The sequence below is a fragment of the Hemiscyllium ocellatum genome, chromosome 48, assembly GCF_020745735.1.
Source record: "Hemiscyllium ocellatum isolate sHemOce1 chromosome 48, sHemOce1.pat.X.cur, whole genome shotgun sequence".
Lineage (NCBI taxonomy): Eukaryota > Metazoa > Chordata > Chondrichthyes > Orectolobiformes > Hemiscylliidae > Hemiscyllium > Hemiscyllium ocellatum.
The window spans coordinates 8,642,864-8,655,934 of NC_083448.1; the positions used below are offsets into that span (position 1 = coordinate 8,642,864).

Genomic DNA, 13,071 nt, shown 5'->3' on the forward strand with positions numbered 1-13,071 from the left:
GGGTCATCTTCTGCCTAGAAATGAGTAGATGCCCAGGCTCTGGCAGTTCTCTGTGTGCCAGTGACCCAGAACATTTCGCCTTTGAAGCAGCTGTGGAGATATGTCAATCATACGTACACTGGAATGTGCTCTTCCATTTAATCCAGGAAGTGAACTTATGAATTGAAAGTCTCTGAGTTGGTGGAGAGTGCAGGAGAAAATCCTGCTGTTACAACACCTTAGGGATCACTGGTTTCTGCGTCAGAGGTTGAGGAAGAACTGGTCTCTTTGTGATTGAGTTAAAACAATGACTGCAGATGCTAGAAACCAGATTCTGGATTAGTGGTGCTGGAAGAGCACAGCAGTTCAGGCAGGATTTTACTGCTCCTCATGAATGGTCATGACCTCTTCTGCCATTTTGAGGATCTTCTCCCAAAGGGAGTGAGGACACAAATGCCAACACCCTACTTGCTGTCTTTGTCCTTTCCACACTGTCGTTTGACATTTTCTCCTGCAATGTGACAGAAGGGTGTAATGAGTGAAATGAAAGAGGCTGAAAGAACTATTAGTGATGCAGGAGCAAGAAAGATGGTGAGGTATCCCAACTGAATGAGTAGGAAGTAGAAAGAGTTGGGGGGAAGGGGATGGTCAGAATTTTGAAAAGATGAAGTAGCTGACAGTTTCGAGTGGAGGTGCTGCATGCGATAGTGAGACTAGCAAATCATGAGGCTTGTGCGATGGTGAAGGGAGAGTGATTGTGAGGTAGCAGAAAGAAAATGACATGTGATGTAGGGCATGAGATTTATGTTTATTTTAAGATAATTTATTTTTGGGTTTGAAATTTTGAATTTTGAACTGAAGGGGTTTAATGATTAATTACTAACTATATCTGTCGCTATGGTGATTTATTTTAAAACCATGAACAAAGTATCCAGTCTAGCATATTTGACTTTTTGATGGAAAAGTCTGGACTTGTGTTTTCTATGTTTATGGGAGAAAAACTTTTCAGATTTAGTACGAGTTGAGGACTGTTCTGCATGGTTCTTAGCAGATGATGGATTTTTAAAACAGTTGTTCCTGAGAAGGTATGATAGTTTTGATTTGTTAAAAAAAACAAATTATCTTGGAGTAATGAGTTTAGTAATAGTTCTAGACCAGAAATATTTGGATTAAACCCGAAAAGGATCACTTAACTCTGAGAAAATGTATGCTCACTCATATTAAGGTTCCAGGAAGAAGCTATCAGATTCTCCACAATGGGAGTTGAAACCATAGTTCAAGTAAGCCTGGAGAGGTGATCGAAAAGGAAATTCTGTCTCATGTGATGACTGTAAAGGAGTGCTTTGCGATCTGTAAAATAGTGTTTTTGAGAGTTATGGAATTATATTTTTATTATGTTTCAAAACCCTTAAATTTGAACAGTATGCAAATAGTTTGGTTTCAACATTGATGAACATTTCTTTTCATCCTGGAAACAACATTGTGCAGGCTGGCAGTGTCTGCCAACCACACCTGCCTTTGACAGTTCAGAGGGAAGAGGATGGCCCTTCCCTCCAACATCCTGTCAACCAGGATTTCCAGATCTCTGTTGGCAAACAGGGATGCCAAGCTTCCCTTTTTTAGTCATGTATTTAGTAATAATGTGAATGCCAGAAGGTTCCTACTACAGCAGGTATGTTTGCATCTGTGACTGCTCAATTGAAGAAGAAGGATATCTCAAGAGCCCAAATGTATAAATAATTAGATGGGGAGTGAAGATTGTAAGAGAAAAGTTGCTATTGTCCATGAAACTCTACACAAATGACAGAACCAGAAAAATGGGAAAATTCAGTCCATAGAGTTCAGGATATTGCGAGGCACTGCTGAAGGAGGCGACAGAGGTAAAACCACTTTGAAATTTTGTAAGTGGAGAGAAAGATAGGAAGTGGAGTAGGCTATTTAGCTCCTTGACTCTACTCCGACTTTCAAAGATTGTGTTGATCATTTATCTAAATCTACCTTTGTCTCATAGATGTTAAGATTTTTATTATCCAAAGGTATTTCCAATGTCAGATTTTAATTTTTTATCCACTTCTTCATGGAATGTGGGTGCTGCTTACTTATTGCCCATCCTTAATTGCCTGAGAAAGTGTTGAGTAGCAACTGTCTTGGACCACTACAATCTGAGAGTTGTAGTTACAGTTACAGTGTTTTAAGAGATCAAATTCCAGATGATTTGTCCAGAGGCGGTGAAAGAAGGGCAAGTCAGATGGTGGTACGTGTATGGAATGAGCTGCCAGAGGAAGTGGTGGAGGCTAGTATAATTGCAACATTTAAAAGGCATCTGGATGGATACATGAATAGGAAGGGTTTGGAGGGATATGAGCCAGGTGCTGACCGATGGGACTAGATTAGATTGAGATATCTGGATAGCATGGACGAGTTGGACCAAAGGGTCTGTTTCTGTGCTGTACATCTCTATGACTCTATATAATGTTATGAAAATGTGGGTGTACTGTCACTTTAAGAAAGTTAAAAGCTAGTAGAACTACCTGACAGCACCAAATGTTCTCAACACAATACAATGTAGCATGTGGCCCAGCAGTCAGTGTAGCTAGTTGCCTGGATACATAAACAGATTTGAATTAGGTGAATCAGTTTAAATTATAGCCCAAAAATACCAAACTCCAATCCAATTTGAATTTAGTATATTGAAGTAGAATCCCCAAGAAGAAGAGGAAGACAGGAATACAAAGAAGAACCGAAAACTGCTTAGTTTTGAGATAAGTTTTGTTTTGTAAATCTTAATTGGGATTTTTATCGGACCAGTATTATAGAGGGGAAAGTAAAAGATAGGTTAGAGGAAGGAGTTGTAAATAGTTGTGAGTTAATTATTCTCTGTTAGACTTTCAGAAATAAAGTTGTTAATTTTTACTCTAAATAGATCTTGGCCTCTCGAATTTTCACAGATTACTGCACAAGATAAATCTTTTCTGTGTTGCTGGTTTGAATTAAGCAGGAGGGTTTTCCCCATGTCATAACTGTTGAACTCTCTCTCATTTCTTTCTATCCTTCTGCCTTTCTATTGTGTTCCTGATTAAGATTTAGAAAACAAAACTTCTTATCTCAAAACCAGGCAGCTTTCAGTTCTTCTCTGTATTCCAGTCTTCTTTTCTTCTGCTTTGGAATTCTGCTTCAGTTTACTGATCGATAAAGGTACCTTTAAGAGAGCTATTTTTCAGGCAGTCTTCACATGTTGGTGCATTGGCGGTTCTCCTCCCAATTGTTCAATTTTCCCGGGTCTTATACCCCCAAAGCATCGGATTGTGTCATTGGCTTTTAAGATTGTCAATATACTAAATTCAAACTGGATTTTTTTTTGAGGGGGTCATTATTTAAACGGATTTGCCTAATTTGAATTTGTTTATGTCTCCAGGCAACCAGCTACCGTAACTGCTGGGCCACATGCTACATTGTATCTTGTTGAGAATACTTGGTACTGTTAGGTAATTCTACTATCTTTTAACTTTCTTAAAGGTACAGTATACCCACATCTTCATAACAATAACTTAGCAAGGAATTTGCAGATTGAGGTGTTCCCATTCAACTGCTGTTTTCATTTTTCTCGGTGCTTGCCAGCATTAATTGCAATTTGCAAAAGTACACTCCAAATTTCTACCACCATTTTGTGTGTGGGTGCACTTCCTAATTTCCCTTGTCAAAGACCTGGTTCTAATTTTGAACTATGTCCCTTCAGAAAAAGTTAAAATTGCTTCACTCCATTTCTCTATGTGTTCTCTTTAATATCCTGAAAACATCCATTATATCTTGTAACTGTCTAAATTCCTTTTAAATGAGACTCAGGATCTTGCAGAATACGAAGACTTCCTATCAACCTGTGGAAGCAGTGTATCAACAGTTACTATCAATGATTTCAAGGCTGTAATGAAATATTGTTCCAAGCAAGTATGCTCACTGAAAAAGAATTCTTTTTGGATTCTTGTTGTTACATTTTTAAGATTTATGAATGTAGTTCAGTATGTTTAAATTTAATCACGTTTAAATTTTAAAATTTGTTCTTCAAAAACATTATGCTCAGTCACTGTGCGAAATAGTCATACAAAAGTTATTTTCAGTTAATTACAACGGGAATCCTTTTTGAAGAGTGACAAACAGCGAAAAGGTACAGAATAGATTTGTTAGAATTTTGGCAGAGATCAGATTACTGTTACAGAAATTGATCTGAGGGGTTATAAAGTTTTAAAAGTGTTAATAAGGAAGAAGTGGCACTCCACTGATTAGAGTTTGTCAACTTGAGAAAATCCATTTATCCCTATTCTGTGCGCCTTTTTAGCCAACCATCTTTGTTTTCTACCTCTGATGTGATACCTTATCAAATGCCTTTCAAAATCAAAGCAAACAACATCGACAGGTCTAATCTGCGTCCCATTTTATTCATCTCTAAACTCTAATAACTGAGTTAAATATGACTTCCCTTTCAAAAACGTCATGTTGACTCTACCTATGTTATGATTTTCTAAGTATCGTGGTATAACCTCCTTAATAATGGATTCCAGCAATTTCCTATGATATCTGTTCAGTTAATTAGCATATTGTTTCCTGCTTTCTGTCTCCCCCTTTCCTTGAATGAAGATGTTGCATGCGTTATTTTCCAATCCACTGGGACCATTCCAGAAGTTAAAAATGTTTTGAAGATTAAGACCAATATGTTCATGATCCAAACTGCTACTTCTCTTAAAAGACATGATATGCAGACCGTTTGGCCCACAGGACTTCTCAGCCTTTAAGTCTAATAGGTTTCCCATTATTTTTTCACTTGCTGATTACTTCAAGTTCCTCCCTTCTATTCATATCTTGATATCTTGGATGGATTGGGGGTGGGAGAGCAACCTCAGTTTTGACTTGGAGTCCCTGTAGGCCATTGAGCATAGCTACAAAAGGAGATTGAAATTTGTCATAAATTAAGATACCAGAAACAATATTTTGAATGTCCTCAAGAGTACAGAGGACAGAATATGGGAAACTAGCCAAGAGTACTTGTTATGAAATGCAAAATGAAACAGATTGGACTGGATTCTTCTTTGTGGTCACACCCAAACATTGATGGAGTTGTTGCTGAACAGGTTGTGAATTCAGACAGGGAACTCACACCAACACTGTCTTATGCTACCCTCCAGCTTTTCCCCTTTAGTGCGAAGCAAGGCTTTTGATTTGGCGTTTCTTCCAGTCTTCAGAATGTTTTTGTCCATTGACATTATTCAGATCTTTTCATGTGCCGTCATGGTGAATCTGCTGTAAATTCAACAGAATTTTCTTCTATGGCAGTAGGTTTCTTATTGCTGGAGGTCACACTTTTAGAAGTCTGTCCAGCACACCAACCAGAAGACTGAAATAGGAGTACTGGAAAATTGCATTCCTCTCAGCTGTCTGCATCTGCAGTTGAGCACAGAAAAAAGCATATTTGACCAGATGTAAATCTTAAAGGTACAGTGCAACGTAACAAACAAGCTGCACACAGTGAAATTGGAGGAAGCATTGTCAGAAGTCTAAAGTTTTTGTTTGCAAGAATGCCACCACTGGGAAAGGATACTGGACATGGAGTCTCTGTTTGACATCAGATTTGCCAGAACAATCAAAATTTAGGTAGTTTATATAGTCAGCAATGAGGTCTGACCATTTTTTGATTTTATAGACAAGGTCCTTGAATTGGAATGAACCCGCTTTGTGGCTTGATATATTAAAATTAACTGACAATTGGAGCCAAATTTTCACTGAGTTGGAAGGCTTCTACATCTTAACTACAAGAGCAAGGGAATACCAATTCCAACACTATTTCAGAATCCAGTGTTCACCATTTATTTATAGTCTAGGGGATGTATCAACCTTCAAACCAGCTAACTTTTCTAGAACTACCTCTTTACTCATATTAATGTATTTTAGTTCCTCAGTTTCACAAGTTCCTTGTTCACTGAGATTTCTGGGAAATTTTCTTTACCTTTTCCACAAGGGTAGAAACAAAGTAACTGTTTAGTTTCTCCATCATTTCCCTGTCCTCCACTATGAATTCTCCTGCCCATACTGTACTGGGCTCATATTTGACTCAGCTAGTCTTTTTTTTTCACATACCTAAAGGAGCTCTTGCAGTCTGCCTTTATGTTCCTCATTAGTTTGTATTCACATTCTCTTTTCACTTTATTAATTAGTTCCTTAGTCTTCCTTTGCTGATCTTTAAGTTGCCCCAGTCCTTAGGTTTACAACTTTTTCTAGCATCCTTATTAACCACATCCTCAGATCTAAATAAAAACCAAAAGAACTGTGGATGCTCTTCTGAGGAAGGGTCACTCGACCTAAAACGTAATTCTTATTTCTCTCCATAGATGCTGCCAGACCTGTTGAGCTTTTTCAGCAATTTCTGTTTTTGTCCTTCAGATTTAATGCAATCTTGAACCTACTACATTACCAATGTTGACTTATCTTGCCTTGTGGGTTTTAGAGTTGTGTATATCTGTTGTGGGCTGTGTCGCATTTCTTTAAATACTGGCCATTGCCTGTCCACTGTCAAATTTCTTTACCTATTTTTCTCATCCACCAGAGTCAATTTAGAATCCCTGCGGTGTGGAATTAGGCCATTCAGGCCATCAAGTCCACACTGACACTCTGAGGAGCATTGCATCCAGACCCACCTCCCATCTTATCCTTATAAGATTGCATTCTCATGACTAATCTAACTAACTTGCACATCTTTGGACTCTGGGAGGAAACCAGATAACCTGGAAGAAACCCATGCTGACATGGAGGGAATGCGCAAACCCCAAATAGTCAGTTGCCCAACGTTTGCATTGAACCTGTTCCATGGCACCATGAGGAAGCAGTGCTAACCACTAGGCCACCGGGCCACCCTCTGACCTTCAAAATTTCCATTCTTAAGATTAGATTACTTACAGTATGGAAACAGGCCCTTCGGCCCAATAAGTGGGCGGCACGGTGGTTAGCACTGCTGCCTCACAGCGCCAGAGACCCGGGTTCAATTCCCACCTCAGGTGACTGACTGTGTGGAGTTTGCACGTTCTCCCCGTGTCTGCGTGGGTTTCCTCCGGGTGCTCCGGTTTCCTCCCACAGTCCAAAGATGTGCGGGTCAGGTGAATTGGTCATGCTGAATTGCCCGTAGTGTTAGGTAAGGAGTAAATGTAGGGGTATGGGTGGGTTGCGCTTCGGCGGGTCGGTGTGGACTTGTTGGGCCGAAGGGCCTGTTTCCACACTGTAAGTAATCTAATCTAAAGTCCACACTGACCCACCAAAGCGCAACCCACCCAGACCTATTCCCCTACATTTACCCCTTCACCTAACACTACGGGCAATTTAGCATGGCCAACTCACCAAACCGCACATTTTTGGATTGTGGGAGGAAACCGGAGCACCCGGAGGAAACCCACGCAGACACGGGGAGAATGTGCAAACTCCTCGCTGTCAGTCGCCTGAGGTGGGAATTGAACCCGGGTCTCTGGTGCTGTGAGGCAACAGTGCTAACCACTGTGCCACAGTACCACTCACTGCCACTGTGCCGCCCACAATGTCAGCATTTTCAGAATGAACCACATCACATTTCAGCTTACTGCACAATTTGATCACATTCTGCTCAGTATTTCCCAAAAGTTCCTTTCCAGCAAGGTTGTTAATTATGTCTTAGGAGAAAGTGAGGACTGCAGATGCTGGAGATCAGAGCAGAAAATGTGTTGCTGGAAAAACGCAGCAGGTCAGGCAGCATCCAAGGAGCAGGAAAATCGACGTTTCGGGCATAAGCCCTTCTTCAGGAGGGCTCATTATGTTAATTATGTCTTACCTATTACACAACATGAAATCCAAAATAACTTAATCCCTTGATGCCTCCTCAACATACAGCTCCAAGCAACCCATCTTTACATGCTCCAGGAAATCATCCTCCACAGCATTAATGCTGATTTGCTGTTTACATGTAAATTGAACTTTTCCATTGTTACTCAGGTTATATGGATCTTGGGTTTCCTTATCTAAATTATGATGTAAATTACAATGATAGTTACAAACACTCTCAATGTTTGTTGCCTTTTGCTGTTTCTTGGTGCTGCCAAACTAATTGTACATTAAGATCCTTCAATCTAAATTTTTTTGTGTGTGTGAAGTGATTTTGTTCTGAATTAAGAGTGCTACCCTCACTCATTTTCCTTTCTTCCCGTCTGTCCTAAATGCCAGACATTCTTGGGTACTTGGTTCCCAATCTTGGTCACCCTGCAATCCACCTCCACAACAGCAATGAAATCATACTGATTAACCTGAAATTGTGCAGTCAAATCATTAAGCTTTTTGTGAATGTTACATACATTCGGATTGGGTGCCTTTAACTCTGCTTTTTTTTAACATTCTGAAATGGAATCCTATTTGATGCTTGCCTATGTTTAATCTGTCTTCTGTTTTTGCTTCCTACTTTGCTAATTCCTTTTACTAGTTTTTCTTATCTCAATCTGAGCTCCCACTCAACTTCCCAATGCCATTTTGATCTAGTTTAAACCCCATCCAAAAGCATTAGCAAACCTCACTGCAAACATGTTAGCCCTTGCCCTACTAATAAACAGTTCCCAACTGAACAGAGGCAGGTCCAATTGGTCAGAAATCTAATGCTCTCTCTCCGTAGACCATCCAGCCACATGTACAATTCGGTTATTTCATGAGAATGTGGGATTGGAAGTAATTCTGAAACTACTGCTTTTGAGATTCTACTTTTCAAACTCCTGCTTTTTTTTTCATAGAATCCCGACAGTGTGGAAACAGGCTCTTTGTTTCTTGCACAAGTTATTGTCTACTTGAACCATGATCTCTGGCTGTTCAGGCTCACCCAGAAAAATATCCTGCAAACATTCCTTCCTCTCTTGACCCACATCAGGAAGGCAGCAGACCATCCTGGAGTCAGAGCTGTGGGCACAGAAATGCCTGTCTATTCCCCAAACTAATTAATCTTCATCTTCTACAATGAATTCTGTGTTAGAAACAATCATAGCAAATTAAGACATAGAGTCACAGAGATGAACAGCCGGAAACAACTTATCCATGGTGACCAGATATCCCAACCCAATGTAGCCCCACCTGCCAGCACCCAGCCCATATCCCTTTAAATCCTTCCTATTCATATAGCCATTCAGATGCCTTTCAAATGTTGCATTTGTACTAGCCTCCACCTCTTCCTCTGGCAGCTCGTTCCACATATGCACCACGGTCTGTGTGAAAAAGTTGACATTTTGAACAAACTCACGTGTAAACAATGTTGTGATGGAGGTATTAAAACAATGTCTGTATCACTGAAAACCAGTGATCAGAATGTACCAGAGATGGGTTGGATGCAAGTATTCACTGGCAAAACAAAATGCACTGAACAGTGCGAATTTGGCAATGTGTTCTTGAAGTTAACGCAGTCAAATGTCAATTGTCAGTCAAATGTAAAACTCGCACTCAGTGAACATCATAAAATAGATGGAACCTCATTATGACAGCCAACATTTTTGTCATATTATGTCGAAACCCTTGAAGCGAGAAACGGACAAAAAATGTGGCGTTAAAGCATGCCAAGGCATGTGATTGGCAGCAAGACTGTATGTGTGAGGTATGTTGGGTGGATTCCTTTGGTATCAGCTGTTCGGCATTCAGAGATTACATCAGAGAGACCACTGAGAAGCTTTTTTTAAAAAAAAGGGATTGTCGTTCAGCTCCTCACGTCAGTGGCTACGGCACAATATCAGTTAAGCGCAGCGCTCATACTGGAGTTCCCACAGGGAGGAACCAGCTATTTTTTTCAAAAGGGCAGAGCCTCTATTTCGCATTCACAGGCCCTTTAAACACGCCTTCTTTGCTGAGGCTTTTAAAGATTTACAATCTAATCAAACATGAACACTCAGGATGTGAACTGCAGACTGAAGGAAAAAATAATACTGGCGCTTCCTAAGATCATAAGACCACGTAGTACTGGTTAAGCACGACAAAGATTTAATATAATAGGTTGTGTTTTTTCTCCTTTTTTTATTCTTTTCACAGACAGGCCTAATCGTACTGAGAAGCACTTTTTGTTTGGACTATGTACGTGCGCTGTGTGATAGGGATAATGGCCCCTACAGCTGTTAGGATGGGGGTGGGGGAGGTGTATGTAGGCTGAAGAACTAACCATATCACTGCTTCCTGCTTTATGCTCTCAGTTGTGGTATCACATTTACACAGGACTCTACATGGTTCAGCTTCCTTTAAGTCCTTCATTTTGTAATTTTTTTTGGACTTGTAAGATGTAAGTACGTTTTCCTTGCATTTTTGTTCCGGTGGTATGTTTGTTTTGATTTTCGATGTCGGAAATAGAAAATAAGCCCTAAAACCTGTTTTCCTGGTACTTTCACTGAAACCACAAAAGATTTAAATGCTTGCTATGTTGAAAGCTGTATTTTTTTCTGTCTGTCATGTCTTGAATTTACTGGGAATCATTATAAGCAGTACTTTAATATTTCAGCAGATCGCTTGAAATTCAGTTAAACGATTTAATATTGTTTCAAGTTTTGTGAGTGTTGCCTTAATTTATTTAACATGTTGCTGTAATACATTATTAGAGAGGCTTTACAAATAAATGTCTTTGGAATTTGAACTTTTCCCAACCTATTTGGTTGTGTTATCTCAGCAAGGTTGTTTTAAAAATATCTGTTCGTTTTGTTGACTGCACCCTACTGGGTAGCGTTGGTGTCCTAAACTCTCCTAAACTGTGTCAAAACATTTGAAATATTAATTCGTTATTACATACAAACAATTTTATATATTTTACTGAAATGTGACTGCTATTAACCATATTTAATTCAGATTATTATGAGGTTGTTAATCATAGCAAAGCTGGTTTGTTAGAAGGATGTAAGGGTGTTATTAACTTTCCATACTATTGAAATAAGGGGAGTTTTAATTGAGATCTAATTTATTGCTGTGTAGTAATAGCTGCCAAGGTGTTTGCTCCTTTGTTAATAAACAAAGTGTTAAATGAAGAGGGGAGTCAAATGCTTATGCAATGTTTTCATTAGCCATTTGATGAAACAAAGGAGCTGGAGTAAGAGATGGTCATCTGTCAAACACATTCAAGTGCTGTAGATTCATGAACTAAGAATCTTACCCTGATTAGTCTGGGATACAGCTGAACAATGATTGTTTATGTCCAAGTATATTGACGTTTTCATGAGATACTCCTGCATGAAGCTGCTGTAAATGCAATCAGAAATCTGACCTGTTTCCATTGTCAAAGGCACAGGAGTGGCTTTCTGTGTCTGCTAATCGTTCAATGCCGCGGAAGACAGTGAGAATCTACCTAGGCTTCTGCTTAGTCAGATGGAAAAAGAAGTGGCGGTGCAGGCAAAAATGGGACAGGCCATCAGGGACCTCTGCTGTGTCCGCAGCACCAGCCGCAATGAATCCTTTGTCTGGGAAGTAGCAGCAGGGTCATTCATCTGTTCCCAGGGCTGTTGACAGTGACACAATATGGAGATCAGGTTGGAGAATGCCACCACTGATGCTTTTTTATGAGAGAAATCCATTCAAAAATGATGGGATTTTAGGGGGAGAAGGAGGGTGGGAAGGTGGAAGTGGAAATTAATGACCGATTTAAGCCAGAATTCCCTGATATTGGTCATATTAGTCAGTGCTTAAAGTTTTGTATTTCTTTTTCAATTGAGAGAGACTTCAGCATTTCTTTTCAAAAAAAAACAAGTGGAATAACATAGTTCATGCCAGTTAGTCGTTAAAGTGAAAGAAACATGTAAACAAAAATAAATTGTGAACAGATGGCACTGTGTGGAGGTGGGGGAGAGGGGTTATACTACTGTTTAAAAAAAAAGTTAAAGAAAAATAAAAGATTTTTAATATTCAGTGCAGTCTTGATACCACCACCTTGGAAGAGGCCTAAAATTGGCTTTCAGCCCTTACTAACGTAAGGGTCCTAATATCAGTTTCAGAAACCAATCAGGATACTTGTGTTCAGTCAACGTGAGGTGAAGTAACCTTGAGGTAAGAAAGACAGTGACCTAATATTGGGCTAGAAATGTCTTTTTAAAAAAAATCCAACAAAATTTAGAGAACTTTCACCTCTTTTATTTTGGACCATCAACTTGTTTCTTCATGCTAATGTTGATCGACAGTCTGATGTGCGAAACTCTGAGAGAAGGCCATGGCCTGTTGATTGTGTTATGCTCATACTGTTTTGCCTTGCTGAACTGGGGATACCCTAAAGTTAAGTTCCAGCATGTTGCGTTGTGCCACGACTATGCTAAATAATGTAGATTGAGAACCGGTACAGCTGGTCAAAACTGGGCATCTATGAAATGATGTCAACCAACATCAATCGAGTTGCATTCAACTGTCCTCCTGTGGCCTGGCATTTTCTCCACTCTATTTATCATCAAGTCAAGGGATCAACTGTTGTTCAGTGAAGATTGCCAGAGGGCATGTCAGGAACAGCCCCATGTCAACCTTGTGAAGCTCCACAATATTGACATGCCAAACAGTGGAAACGGAATGTGACTGACAAATCTAAGCTATCTCACAACAAATAGATCTGATTGAAGCTTTGCAGTGGCATGAATCGTGGTGTACAAGTGTTTGTAAAAAAAAACTAACAGGAGAATACTCTGTAATTCTTTCTATCCTCAGAGGAGACCGGTGCATTGAAGCATTTGGAACTGTCTTCAGTCGGAAGGACTGAATAGGTTAATCCATTTGACATTGTGGTGTGATCTCGGATGCCGATCTTCAGCCAATTTGATTCACTTGGTGTGATATTATGGAACAGCTGAAGGCACTGGATCCTGCAAAGTCCTTAAATTTGTTTGGGAAATTTGTTTTGCAGAACTAGCTTTGTCGCTGGTCAATCCATTGCAGAACAGCTATGATATTGGTATCAACCTGATGTTAGGAAAGTTACTCAAATTCTGTCCTGAGATATTTTCTAATCAACCTGTTCAGAGGTATTATTCCACATCTCTGAAGTAAGTGGAGCTTGAATCTGCACATCCTTGTCCAGAGCTGGGGACACTACCATTGCAGCACAGAGCC

At 39.7% G+C, this 13,071-nt stretch overlaps 1 protein-coding gene across 4 annotated transcripts in view; it reads left to right on the forward strand.

Moving 5' to 3' along the window:
* Positions 1–13,071, forward strand: part of tet3 (tet methylcytosine dioxygenase 3) — a 344,617-nt gene that overhangs the window by 162,862 nt on the left and 168,684 nt on the right. Inside the window, exon 1 of one of the 4 annotated variants that reach the window (XM_060856637.1) lies at positions 9,996–10,282. The exons of the other annotated variants lie outside the window; for them this stretch is intronic. The gene's annotated coding sequence lies outside the window, so the exon portion shown is untranslated. Of the gene's footprint in view, positions 1–9,995; positions 10,283–13,071 lie in introns of those variants that run through there. 4 annotated transcript variants of the gene reach the window in all.